The sequence below is a fragment of the Camelus dromedarius genome, chromosome 17 (genome assembly GCF_036321535.1).
Source record: "Camelus dromedarius isolate mCamDro1 chromosome 17, mCamDro1.pat, whole genome shotgun sequence".
Taxonomy (NCBI): Eukaryota; Metazoa; Chordata; class Mammalia; order Artiodactyla; family Camelidae; genus Camelus; species Camelus dromedarius.
In genome coordinates, this window is record NC_087452.1 from 6,376,673 (window position 1) to 6,389,005 (window position 12,333).

The window sequence follows — 12,333 nt, forward strand, 5'->3', positions numbered from 1 at the left end:
AATGAAGGGGAGAGAGGTGGAAAATGAGATGGGGTGGGTATGTCATGTAAACCAATGTTTTACAAATTATCACCATGCTTAGATTTTAAAAGAATCACTGGCTGCTGCATGGAGAATGGTAGGGGGCAGGAATGGAAGTGGTTACCAAGGCCATTTCAGCAGTCCAAGTGAGAACTAATGATGACTCAAATTAGGATATTAGGTGTGGGTGTGGTGAGAAATGTCAAATTCTGGTGTATATTGAAGGATGACCTGTCACTGTTAATGAATTGGATGTAGATTTGAAAACAGGGTAAAGAACAGGAAGTTTAAGGGTCAGGCCTAGCAGATTTGAATTGCCCATATTCTGCTGAGGGTTGCATGCTCAAGAACTGAGGCTAAAATGCTACAGTGGAAGTAAAAATGAACACATTTCCTCTTTAGAGTTCTGGTTCTGGTTTATGGCAAAGGCTAATAGTATTTTAGCTTATATCAGAAAAACTGATGGTCTGCTGTAAAAATATTGACTGGAATTCTTGCTCAAAAATGCCAGTTTTGGGTAAGTGACATATACCTGTGGAAACTGAAGCCTCTAATTTCTTTCTAACAAGTAGTAGTGCTTATATTAAAGTGACCCCCAAGTAAATAAGCAAATGATTAACTTTGATAATTCCTTTCGGATATAGTGAGACAAATTAGGAAGTGAGTGGTAGTTGCTCCTGTGAACTCAGATACCTCTTTTACCTGTCTGTCTTCACCTGTTCTTAAGGGTAAAACAATGTCATGGTTAGAAAGTTAAATAGAACAGCCACTCCCCAGCTGAGTGCCTTCCTTTGCTCTTGGACAGAGGGCGAAGATCATTAATGACTTCTGCCTTTAGTTCACATGGTGATTTCCTCCATGTTCAAATGACACGCTTGTAGCTCTATGTCTTGCTTTTTCGATTTTAGGCATTATCTGTGAACTCTGTTAGAGTACTTGAGGTTTAGCCTGTTAATGTCCCACCATCCTATTTCCCCCTCCCTTCTCCTCCTATTAAAGTTACAATCCAATATAATTTGTTCCTCTATGTTAAATTTACTGGAGTAAATTTAAGTGATATTTGAAACATTTTGTTCTATCAGCCAGAGACAGCATCTCTGGATTCCCCACGCTGTAAAGTGAGGGTTTTATCAGAGCTCCAGGCTTTTCCTCTACCTACTTTGTACCTTTCTCTACCTTCCTTCTTTATAGCTCCCAACCTGTTTTGTTAGAAGAGGATTCCACCTGGCAGGTTGGATTCTTGGATTCCTGTGGGATGTAATTGAAAGAAAGGATCCCCCCACACCTGCTTCTCACTCAAGAAGCTACTGAAATTCCATCTTCCCCAAGAAAGCCTTTTGGGATCTCACTAGGAAACGAGTGATGTGTCTACAATTCTATTAACGAAATGATATGATGGACTAGGAGTCCATGAACTCTTAATCCAACAAACCTTTGGCCTGTCAGGTGATAACAACTCGAGAGAAAAACAATCAGCTTTGGCTGTGCCCTAAACAAGCTGAGATTTATTTACTTTTCCCATGCCCTTTCAAGCCAAAGGCTATAAAACTGCTTTAGTAATTCAATTCCTGTGAGAACTCTCTAATAGAATTAGTGACATCACTGTGAACTTTCAAGAGAATGTAGTTGAAACTTATTGTTCACCTTGAACTTCATATGGATAAGTAAGTTCGTTTAAAAGCAGCTCAATCATTTTGAAAGAAAATGTCTTGGCTCTCATTGAGACTGTTAAGGGGAAGGCTATGAGCTGAGGAGCGGAACGCCCCTGCCACCTAGTGGTTACTCACTCTGAAGCACTGCAGTTCTTTCAATTCACAGCAGAAAAGAAACTGAGTAAAGGAAACATCCAGCAAAGTGTTCTGAACAGGGGAAACTTCCATTCCTTCCTCCCTTGTTAGAAAGGGATATTCGTGAACCTTTTTTAAATAGTCAGATACTAAACAAGGTATTAATGGGATTAGCCTCTGAGAGCTACTCTTTGTATAATTGGAAGAATTAACAGCACTGACAAAGGGAGAATGTTGTTCGGTAAACGTGGACAGCCATGGTCTCTAGCATGAAGCGGCAGCTCTAGAAGGAAGCAGAAAGTGCAGCATGTGGGCAGAGAGGGACCACAGTGAGGCAGGACCTCAGCAGTGGTCACTGCAGGAGGAGCATGTAAAGCAGAATCAGAAGCAAGGCCGGTAGGGAGAATGGTGATCAAGTCACGTAGACTAAGATTGCTGGTCAGCAACAGCCCTGGAGACCACAGCCTTGGGACTTTAGTACTGCTTGATTCAGGGTAAAATCAGGACACTCAGGGAACAACAAAAGTAATTAACATTTATGGAGCACATACTCTGTCCAGGCAGTGCTTTACATGCATTATCTCGTAATAGTCCTGTAGAGTAGATATTGTTATCAGCCCTGTTCTGCAGCTGATGAACTTGAGACTAAATAACTAGCCCAAAGTCACAGAGCCGGTAAGGCTTAGAGGCAAGATTTGAACCAAGGCAGTTTGACCCGAGTTCAGGCTCTTCATTACTGTGCTTTCCTGCTTCCCTAGGGGAGAGGGGGCTTGAGGTTCAACCCCTCTAACTCTGCTGACCCCTGTATTGAGGGGTGGTTGTGAATTGGAACTCTGAAGATAGTTAAGATCTGGTCTTAGATCTACTACCCAGTTGTAGGACATTTAACCTTTTAGGAATTAATTTTCCTTAATTGTCAAATAGGGATAAAATGGTGACCATTTCATAAGTTGCTGTTGAAGAATCATTGAGATAATATACAGTTCCTGGTATGTGGCAAGTAAGATGGCCTTCCTACAAAATGGTTGCCAACAATTATCATCTTTGTAAGGACCACTACTCCTCCCAACAAGAGATGGGATCTATTTCTCTTTCTCTAGAATCTGACAGGGCTTATGCCTCGCTTTGACCAGTAGAACATGGCAGGTGTGTCATTGGCCAGTTCCAAGCCTAGGTCTTAAGAGGCCTGGCAGCTTCCATTTTTCTTCTCTTGGACCACTCGTGCCCCTGTGTAAGGAATCTCAGCCGAGATTCTTCTGTGGTGAGAGACCACATGGAGGAAGACGCACCAGGAAGCCAGTGTCCCAGCTGTGCCCACCACCTGAATGCAGCCACATGAGTCAGCTATTGAGACCAGCACTGATCTGCCAGCCTAAAAATCACAAGAAATAATAATTCATTGTTGTGAAACCACTACATTTTGGGATAGTTTGTTATGTAGCAAATAGACAGTCCTTGATAAATGTTAGCTATTAGTATTATAATTGGTGCTGGTGAGGAGTTCAGACAAATATCTGGTTTATCTTTTCATAAGTCACTGATTTTTTTTTTTTACCTTTCACTGGAGTAGGCTGGGAGAAACAAGGGTAGTATGTGCAGATGAGTGTTTTGTATTACAAATATGTCTTATCTTTTTATTTAAATAGAATATTGCTGAATATTACTCAGAAATACTTTGTTAGCATTTCAAATTACTATATACTTTTGAAATAATACAGAAGCATATTTCTTCAAACATTCACAATTCAGACTTTCCACTAAGTTGGTTATGGTGGGAACTTCTAAAGTCTTTATATTGGAGGAGTTGGGGCATGAACAGAAATTCTTCTTCTTAATGTAGCATCTGAGAATGATACTTCACTCTGATCTTTATTTCCTTTATATCCCCTTCCCTGAATTCTCTTTTTCTATTCATACATGTGATTTTTAGCTAACCTAGGACTGCACACAAAATTCTGATGTTGAGGAGAGCCCAATTCTGGTGCTACTGAATGTTTTAACCAGGGGCCTAGATAATGGAAAACAGCAAGCTTATTAAGTTATAGTCTAACAAATGCTTGACTGTACTTGTCTCTGGGTATGTGGATGTTTCTAGTGCCTGTTGGTGAGTAACTTGGCAGTAGGATGTGAGCAGAATCAAGTAGAACTAATTTAGCTAATTTTCTTTTCCCGTTTTTCTCCATAAGGCAATGGAAATGTACTGGCACACAGTGGAGCAGTTCTTTCTCAGGCTGGTAACATTACAGAACTCCTGTTGAAAAGCAAGCTGGACGGGTAGAAACCGGATTCCCATATCCTCTCATAAGCTGTTTGTCAAGGTAAATCTTACATATTTTAAAATCATGACTTCCCAGCTCTAGATGGGAAAATAAGAAGCTCTGGACCCATCTTCAGAACCAGTTATACAAATGTCTCCATTTCCTCGGTTAGTCACTCATGTAGCAAGATCTCTCTCCTCTTTCCTGCTAGTCTTTCAGATTCAGATCAAGAGTTTCATGAGTCTACAGGCCAGTGGCTGGGTAGCTTGAGCTGAGTACGAAACAGTATTGATGCAGTTCTCAACACAGCCTTGTTCCTGTTACTGCTAGGCTAACACGTAGCATCAGCCCTGCTAATGTTTAATAGAGTCCTTTTTTATATAGATATAAAACATATATATATATATAATATATATTCCTATAATACATATTCCTATAATATATATTCCTGCATTTATTCTTCTGTCACATAAGACTAGTGTTTTAAAAATTGAGAGTTGGGAAAATAAAGTCTATGAGCCTCCTGTCACCTTTTCTAAAAATTGCTTCCAGCCACTGTATTTTTCTTTCCTTCCTTCAAACATCTGGCCATCTTGTAGGTAGTAATTACCAGGCCTCTTTACTAGGTTGACCAACCTAGTGAATCAACCTAGACTCAGGGTAATGAGGTTTTGAGACATTCAGATCAATGATTTGCAAACATGTTAACTTAATTGGCACAAAAGACCCCACAATACACCTAACCCATCTGGTGGGAAGAGAATTTGTTGATAACAAAGAATTAGAGAGGGACAGAGTAACAACCCCAAATGGCAACATCAGAACATTAATGCATGAACAACACGATCAAAAACAGAAAAACAACTATATTTGATCCGTGAAATAACATGTACAAGAAGAGCTATATTTGAAACTCTAGACCCTGTGAAGGATCCCCATCCTCCCCAAAAAGCATTCTTCTTGAAAACTGTGGAAATTCCATCAATCTGTGTTGTCACATGTGCTGCAGGAAATTTGCATCATTGCCAAACTCCCTGCAGCAGCCAAAGTGTTCAATAATTGGCAGTACTGCACTTTTTTTTTGAGAATATAAAATTTTAACCACTCTTAATAATTAACAAAGGAAGCTATTAAGTACTTAGTCATGTGTAAAAATGAAAGTCCCTGTCCTTGCGTGGCATTTGCCCTAAGAGCTGAGGAAAGAACTTCATACTTTGACCTCTTCACGTTTCATCAGGAAGACTCTAGTGAGCCACAGCTATACTTGGAAACTTGCTGGCCCTATGACTATGACGGCCTTCTTTCTGAGCCTTCTCTGGTTTTTGTTTTTGAACCTATAACTTTCTTCAGAGTCTTTGAGTAACAATCTTATTTCTTCCTTAAAATGATCAATCTACTGGTTGAAGTGTAATAAATAGATAAAACCTTTCCAGGGAGTATTTGGCAAAGTTTCAGAGTCTTAAAAATATGCATTCCCATTGACCTGGCAATTCCACCCCAAAAGAATGTCCACAATAAACATGTATCAATTCTGTAATAAAAAGAAAGGTATTTAAATATACTTAAAACTCAAAAAAAAATCACTTTGGCAGCAGTGGTTAGAATATGAATGAGGGAGATTACATGAGAGCCTACTGCAGTGATGCAGGCAAAAGACAATGCAGGTAAGAACAAAGGATATGGCAGTGTGCATAGAGAAGGAAAAGCTTACTAAAGACACAGTCAGTAGTCCTCTGAGAACTATAAACACACACCACACCCCCAAGTCAAAATAAAATTGATCTTTTAAGAGAGCCAACATAATTCATCTATATCTTTATAGTACCTTCTAATATGCATTTAAAGAAACTCAACTCTGATGATAGAGTTTTGGTTTTCTGGCATGTTCAGCTGAATTAATGGGGGTCCAGCTGACCAAGAAGGAGAATGGAAGAGGGAGACGGATTGTGGAGAGAATCAATCAGCTTTGGACATGTGGCATTTTGAGGGGTTTGGGGATGTGTACCAAGCTGTGGTACATGAGTCTGAAGCTCATGTTCTGGTCAGTGGATACAGAATTAGGGATCATCAGTAAATGAGCTATTGTTAAAACTGGGTGGTTGTTAAGGTTACCTGGAGAGTGAACAGTGGGAAAAGGGCTGAGCACGGATCCCTGTGGAACCACAGAAGTTCAGGGGATGACGAGGAAGAGGAGGTCCCTGAGAAGACTGAGGAATGATGGGCTAGGCCAGCCCATAATAGGCTAATCCGTGTTCAAAACCTGGCAAGAATGACCAGTTGGACAAGGTGAAGGTTGCTTTCCTTTCAGCTTACTACCGGATGTGCAAACAAGCCTTGAGTGTGTAGATGCTCTGTTTCTTCTGCTCCTCATGGAGTTGTGACCAGAGTTTAGGGGTCAGCGCAGTCCCTCCCGAGTCTGATCTGCCACGCAGTGCTCTTCAGGCTGAGGAAGGGGTCTGGCACTACCGCTTAAGGCAGTTCCTTGCTGTGCCACAGGCACATCCTTCTGCATTCTCTCTTCTTACTGCCTCTCCACCTGCAGCAGGTGTGGCCATGGCGTACCAAATGTGGCCAGAAGGGTTCAGAGGGAAGAGGCAGTTAAGGGAGGAGAGAATTTCAGGGAAGGAATTGTCAACAATATCAGATGCCAGAGAGATCAAGTAATATAAATACTAAAAAGTTCCCACTACATTTGGCAATTTTGGGCTACTTGCAACCATACCCATAGGGTCCTGCCAAGCTCAGATTCCCATGAAAGTCATTTTCATTCTCACAAAATGTAATCCAAATATTTATTTTAGCTGTGGTATTTTGTTGTGGCAGCCTGAGCTGCCTAAGACATCCACCCTGCCAGACTCCTTCATTTGTGGTGATTTTCTCTTAGTGGCCCTATTGTCTCTTCTAACAGTTGGGCCTTTTAAAGGAACTCCCCTGTCCATGTTATGCGGTGGTTGTATATTCCAGTTGTAGGCTGTGTTCAGCATCTCTTCCATAGGGCTCTTGTGTCCCATGCATGTCAAGGAGCGCACTGGGTACCAATCTTACTGCCTCCAAACCTCCCCAACAGGTAAGAAGACTACTGCATGTTGGTCTTCCCCGCACATATGGTGGACTTCTAGATGTCTCACGTCTCTTGGGTCATCTCTAACTCACAGAAAGCTCAGTTGCCCTTAAGTGGCAGAATAGAATAAACACACTCAGGGGTTAAGTGTGGGTCTGCAGCACAGAATTATCATCACTGGGCTTTATAAAGCAAGTCATTTGTCAGAGGCAATGATGCTTAGACTCTTCTGGAAGGGATGTGCCAGCTCCAATGTTGTGTCTGTCGGGCCAGCTTCATTTGAGGGCCCCAAACTGAAGCAATATAAATATCTGTATCTTTTTACATCTCACATTGTTTACCCTTTGGTTTTCCATCTGCCCTGCCCTGAAACAGGAGGGGGAAGAGAAGACAGAGGGAAATCGTGAACTCTTTAGAGGAATAGTGCCAAATATTAAATCTAAAAACAGAATAGATTGAACTGGAAAGAATGAGTCACGGATGAAGGAAGCAGTGCGTATCACGCTGGGAAAATATCACCTGAAAGTGCTGACTGAATATTCCTGATGTATTTGTGACTGGCCCTGTGAGTCCGATCAGCACAATTCGGTTCCTGAACTGCCTTGTGCCTCGCTGGCCTGTTGAGTGCATTTTCATTGTTTCCTCATATCGAGCCCTTAGATTCATTTATATAATGCAAACTGATGACCAGTGATGAGATTGTCCTTTCCTCTGGTGATAATGATCCTGTCACTAGGTTCCTGTTTCACTGGAGCGTGAAGAGTTAGGCTGATTGATTGAGACCGAGCTGGAGTGAAGTAAGGATTTTACTGGAGAGTCCCTCTGTCTTGCTGCATGACGCCTCAGAAGGTGCTCGGAACTGGGAGCTATCTGAGTGCCCTGCCTTCTTGGGGGAGTTGCAAACAGGCAGCCCCTGGGTCTGATGTATTTTGTTTAGTCTACTCAGGGTTTGGAATTAGTTGTCAACATTTAAAAATAAGGATACTCCACATCCAGTTTTCCTACTTCTCTTTAAAACTGGAAAATCTGGAACATTGACCCTGCAGCTCCTCCTGGAAATGATTGCCTAATGCTGTATGGATCATTGCCCTTTAGTGGGGACGTGAGCTCTCCAGGTGGACGCAGTCCCTGCTGCTGCACTTGTTTATGTTGGCCAGCACAGGCACCTGAGTTTGTGTCCCATGGTCTACAGGAAGAACCTGTAGGGGTGGGAAAGCCTTTTCCCTCTACCCTTCTAGGTTCATGGCTATGCCCGAGCATCGCATTGATAATATATAGATTAATGAGAGAAAAAAACAGTTTTGATCGTATAGGTAAACATGGGAGTTTCACGGGGAAACAAGACTCAAGGAAGTGGCCAGACGATTGAGGTTTGTATACTGTCTTAGGCTCAACAACGGAAAAGGGGTTTTGGGCTTCTGGGTAGGAGAGGAAAGTTATGACAAAGTGAAACAAGGAAATAAGTAATTGTCTTGTTACGTAGATAAGAGACTCTTAGGTGATAAAAGTTGTCTTTCTTCCTGGTACAGAGACACCTTTACAAATGGAAAGTTCCTTCATAAATGTAAATTTCCTTTACAAAAGGGGAAATTTATACTCTATTTTCAAGCACTTAGGGGGAGGTGAAGGGCTTTTCTTGCCTCTGCTGGTTCTCAGTTGCCTTTAGCTCAAAATAATCCATATGCCAAAGAGGCATATTTTGGGATGGCATATCCTGGTACCTGTTAGAAGGAAACTAGCATTTATTGAATGTGCGTTCTATACATGAACCACTGTGTCTTGTAATTTGCACATATGGTCTCATTTGACTTTCCTAACAACCCGGTAAGATTTGCACTCCAATGCTACAGGGACCATACCCCAAAATATGGCACTTTGACATATTGAAAGCCAAAAAATTTTGAGAGCACAGCAGAATCAGGAAGGTCACTCTGACCTTCTCCCCTGAAACAAGTCCTAAAACCTCCACGTGAGAAGTGCGCTCTCTATACAGGTTTCCCCCACCGTCCGATAGTAGTGTGTTCCTGTGAAACCTTTCATAAGTCAGAACGGCTTTATGCAATTACCTTAGGACACATCTTGCTAATGGACGCACAGAGTAAATTGAGATAAAGCACAGATGCTCGGACACATTTCAAAGCTCTGGTGCTTTGATGCTGAGATGCTGAGTGTAGTTCCCAGGGAAGGAGCTTGGCGGAGCCACTCTGGCTGCCTCGACAACAGCTTGCGGCAAAGCGAATGCTAAAGGCTGTTTTCAGTTTTCGTTGTTTGTTTGTTTTTTTTTCCCCTTAAAAGTGAAAATCCTCTTCCAGTGTCTTTCAGATAGCAGAAGCAGGAAGTTACAGGTCTTTTTTAAACGTGAAGTGGTGTAAAGCAAACTTTCAAAAAGCAGGGGGTATCTGTGCAGAGGAAAGGCACATCCTTATCTCTGAAGACAGAGGGACTCTGAGAAGGAGCCTAACAAGCAGATCTCACTGTTTCCCTCACCCTCCTTACCCTGTCATATTCCTCCCTGACCGCGCGCTCTTCGTCAGAGCTGGCACTAACACGCTCAGGTCTGTTTCTTTGGGTCTTCATTTCCTTATGAAGACTCCTGTGTGATGTTAAATGTATATTAAGTTAACTTGTATGCTTTTCTCCTGTTAATCTGTCTTTCAGTTTAACTTTCAGACCCAGCTAAGTACGATAAAAGGGTCGAGAAAACCTTTTTCCTCAACACTGTGAGAATACCCTGCGCTTAGTGTAGTCAAGCTACGTGGTAAGAACTTTGAATGAGTGAACATACCCATGAACACAAAAATAAATGAATGAGCCATTTTAATCCCATTTTTGTAGATGAGAAGACTAAGGCCCTGAGCAGTCAAATAATTTAATCAGGCTCATAGAGCCAATGGAGGTTACAGTTGGGATTTAAAATGAGACTATGATTCCAGAGGTCCAGTGTGAAGGGAAAGACATGGGTCATTCAGGACCAAGTGCACAGTAGGCACTTTGTAAGTATTTACTGAACTGGTTGATGATACTCTTACATATTTTCATGAGTACAAGCAGCCAGAAGATTGCAAGCATGGTTCTTAGCTTCTGAAATTTATTTAAAACCTGTTGGTGTCTGGGTGCTTTGGACTTTGGGATTTCATAATAATGAGACCCTTGTAGAGGGCACCATTGGCACCTGACAAGGAGGGCATGCTGTTTCTGTGTACAGTGGACTTGTGCCCATAAATGTGGTGAAATCCCAAAGTTAAATCTCCTTGCATATCTAGGGAACTTCCTCCAGGGCTTATTTCCTTAAACTACCTGCTCATGGCGCTTGGTTACCACCCTGGAGCCCAGAGCTGTGCTCAGGAATAAATCCAATTCAATGCTCCTTTGGGAAGCTTATTGGGAGGATCTGAAGCTGGCGTAGGAAGTGTGCCCCTTAAAATGAAGCCCCTTTCAGTGAGAAGGGACTGGCCTGGCTGAGACAAGTCGAGAAGTATGGAAGGGTGTATCTTTGTGATTAAGTTTCCAACTCTGTGTTTATTTTTCCTTATTGAACTATAATTTTGGTATCTCTCAAACAAGTCTCATAATTCCAAAAACATTTAGATATTCCTCACAGGCCTTTGTCTACCTTGACTCCAAAACCAACATACTGGAAACTGAGCATAAACTAGCCTCTCCTTTCCATTTTTTCCATTAGTGGCTATGTATTCTTTCACTTACCACGGTTCAAACTTTGAAGTTTTCTACTGTTACTAGATCAAACTTGGGTCCACTGGCCCACTACGCAGTAAACTCAACGTGCTGACACGGGGTTGTGGGGAAGGAAAGTACAGCATTTATTACAGGGCCCAGCAAGGAATATAGGTGGCTCAAAAGACCCGAACTCCCCCCTGGCTTTCAGGCAAGGGTTTTTAAAGGCAACATTCGGGGTGAGGGCTGCAGGGTACATGAATTTCTTCTGACTACTTAATGGCGAGGTGACAGGTTGATGTTTCAGGAGTCTTAATCATTCTGGGGTCTACGTGCTTGTGGTCAGCATGTAGTCCTCAACTTCCACCACTGTGAGCAGGTCTTAGTTTCTGCAGAACGCTGATATCTTGTCAGATTATTGTGTATGTCCCTGGAGGAGGAACTGGGACTAATGCACCCCCATCTTCTTTTCCAAGGTTGAATAATCTTTTCCAAGTTTATCAATTGGTGACCCAAACCCCAAATCCAGTCCATAGATATATTTTGCAGGGTCACAGAATGTTTTTCCATTATAAAAATTAGTTAATATTTAAAAATCAGGGATTTGTACACACACGTATATTTACATATACACACACAGACAAGTATTTTAATGTTTCAAGAAAAATAAGTTGGCAGCAAGGGGCTCAGCTTCCTACATGGCAACATTTGACATTAATCAACAAGGAGTAGCTGCCCTGCTATTCCAAATGAGCGCAGCCCCTAGCCAGCCTTCCAGACGAACGTAGCCATATGAGTGAGCCCAGGCAAAACCAGCAGAAAAACCACCCGGCAAACCTATCAAATAGTGAAAAGGTAGTACACTGTTACTGGTTTAAGTGACTGTGTTGTAGGGTGATTTGTTATGTAGCAATAGCTAACTGATACAACAGTTGGCAGTGTCCCCACAGGCCTGTTTCACTCAGTCACGTTACCTCCCTGGGCCCTGTGGGCAAGTGAGTCTCAGCCTGGGCCTTACCCTGAAGAGCCCTCGACAGACTTGAAAGTCTTTCATGCATCCATTATCCCAGCAACCTCACAAGGTCAGCTGGTATTAAATCTCTGTTTTGCAGATGAAGAAACTGAAGACTAGTGAGCTAAGGAACATCCCTAGAGCCACAAAGTGACAGAACAGGGTAAGAACCCATCACTTTTTACTTCTACTTGAGTGCTTTCTCCTCTTCCATCTGGGCAGGTGACTGTCAGTCTCTCCAGGTCAGTAGCCCTGGTTGCCACCAAAGCTATACTCTGTAAGTTAATAGGGTAGCATGTTATCAAGAAGGGGAAGCCTCTATCTAGTCTTTATTTATTGTGAATATTGTCTGTAAAGTGCTTAACATAGTGATTAGTACATAGAAGGGCCTTAATGAGAGACAGTTACTCTTAACTATCGTCTGCTTTCTTTCAGAAGCATCCCTTGATGCCCTTTGCCTTCTTTCCCTGCTCTCCATGCCCCTGGCTGGATACTGTCATCTCTCATGTATGATCTGGT

General features: G+C 42.2%; 1 long non-coding RNA gene across 2 annotated transcripts in view; it reads left to right on the forward strand.

Moving 5' to 3' along the window:
* LOC135323333 (uncharacterized) overlaps positions 1-12,333 on the forward strand; it is a 55,136-nt gene that overhangs the window by 2,224 nt on the left and 40,579 nt on the right. Inside the window, exons 2-3 of one of the 2 annotated variants that reach the window (XR_010384780.1) lie at positions 3,995-4,126; positions 11,915-11,977. This is a non-coding gene — a long non-coding RNA (uncharacterized LOC135323333). Of the gene's footprint in view, positions 1-3,994; positions 4,127-11,914; positions 11,978-12,333 lie in introns of those variants that run through there. The other variant, XR_010384779.1, reaches the window with a different exon arrangement.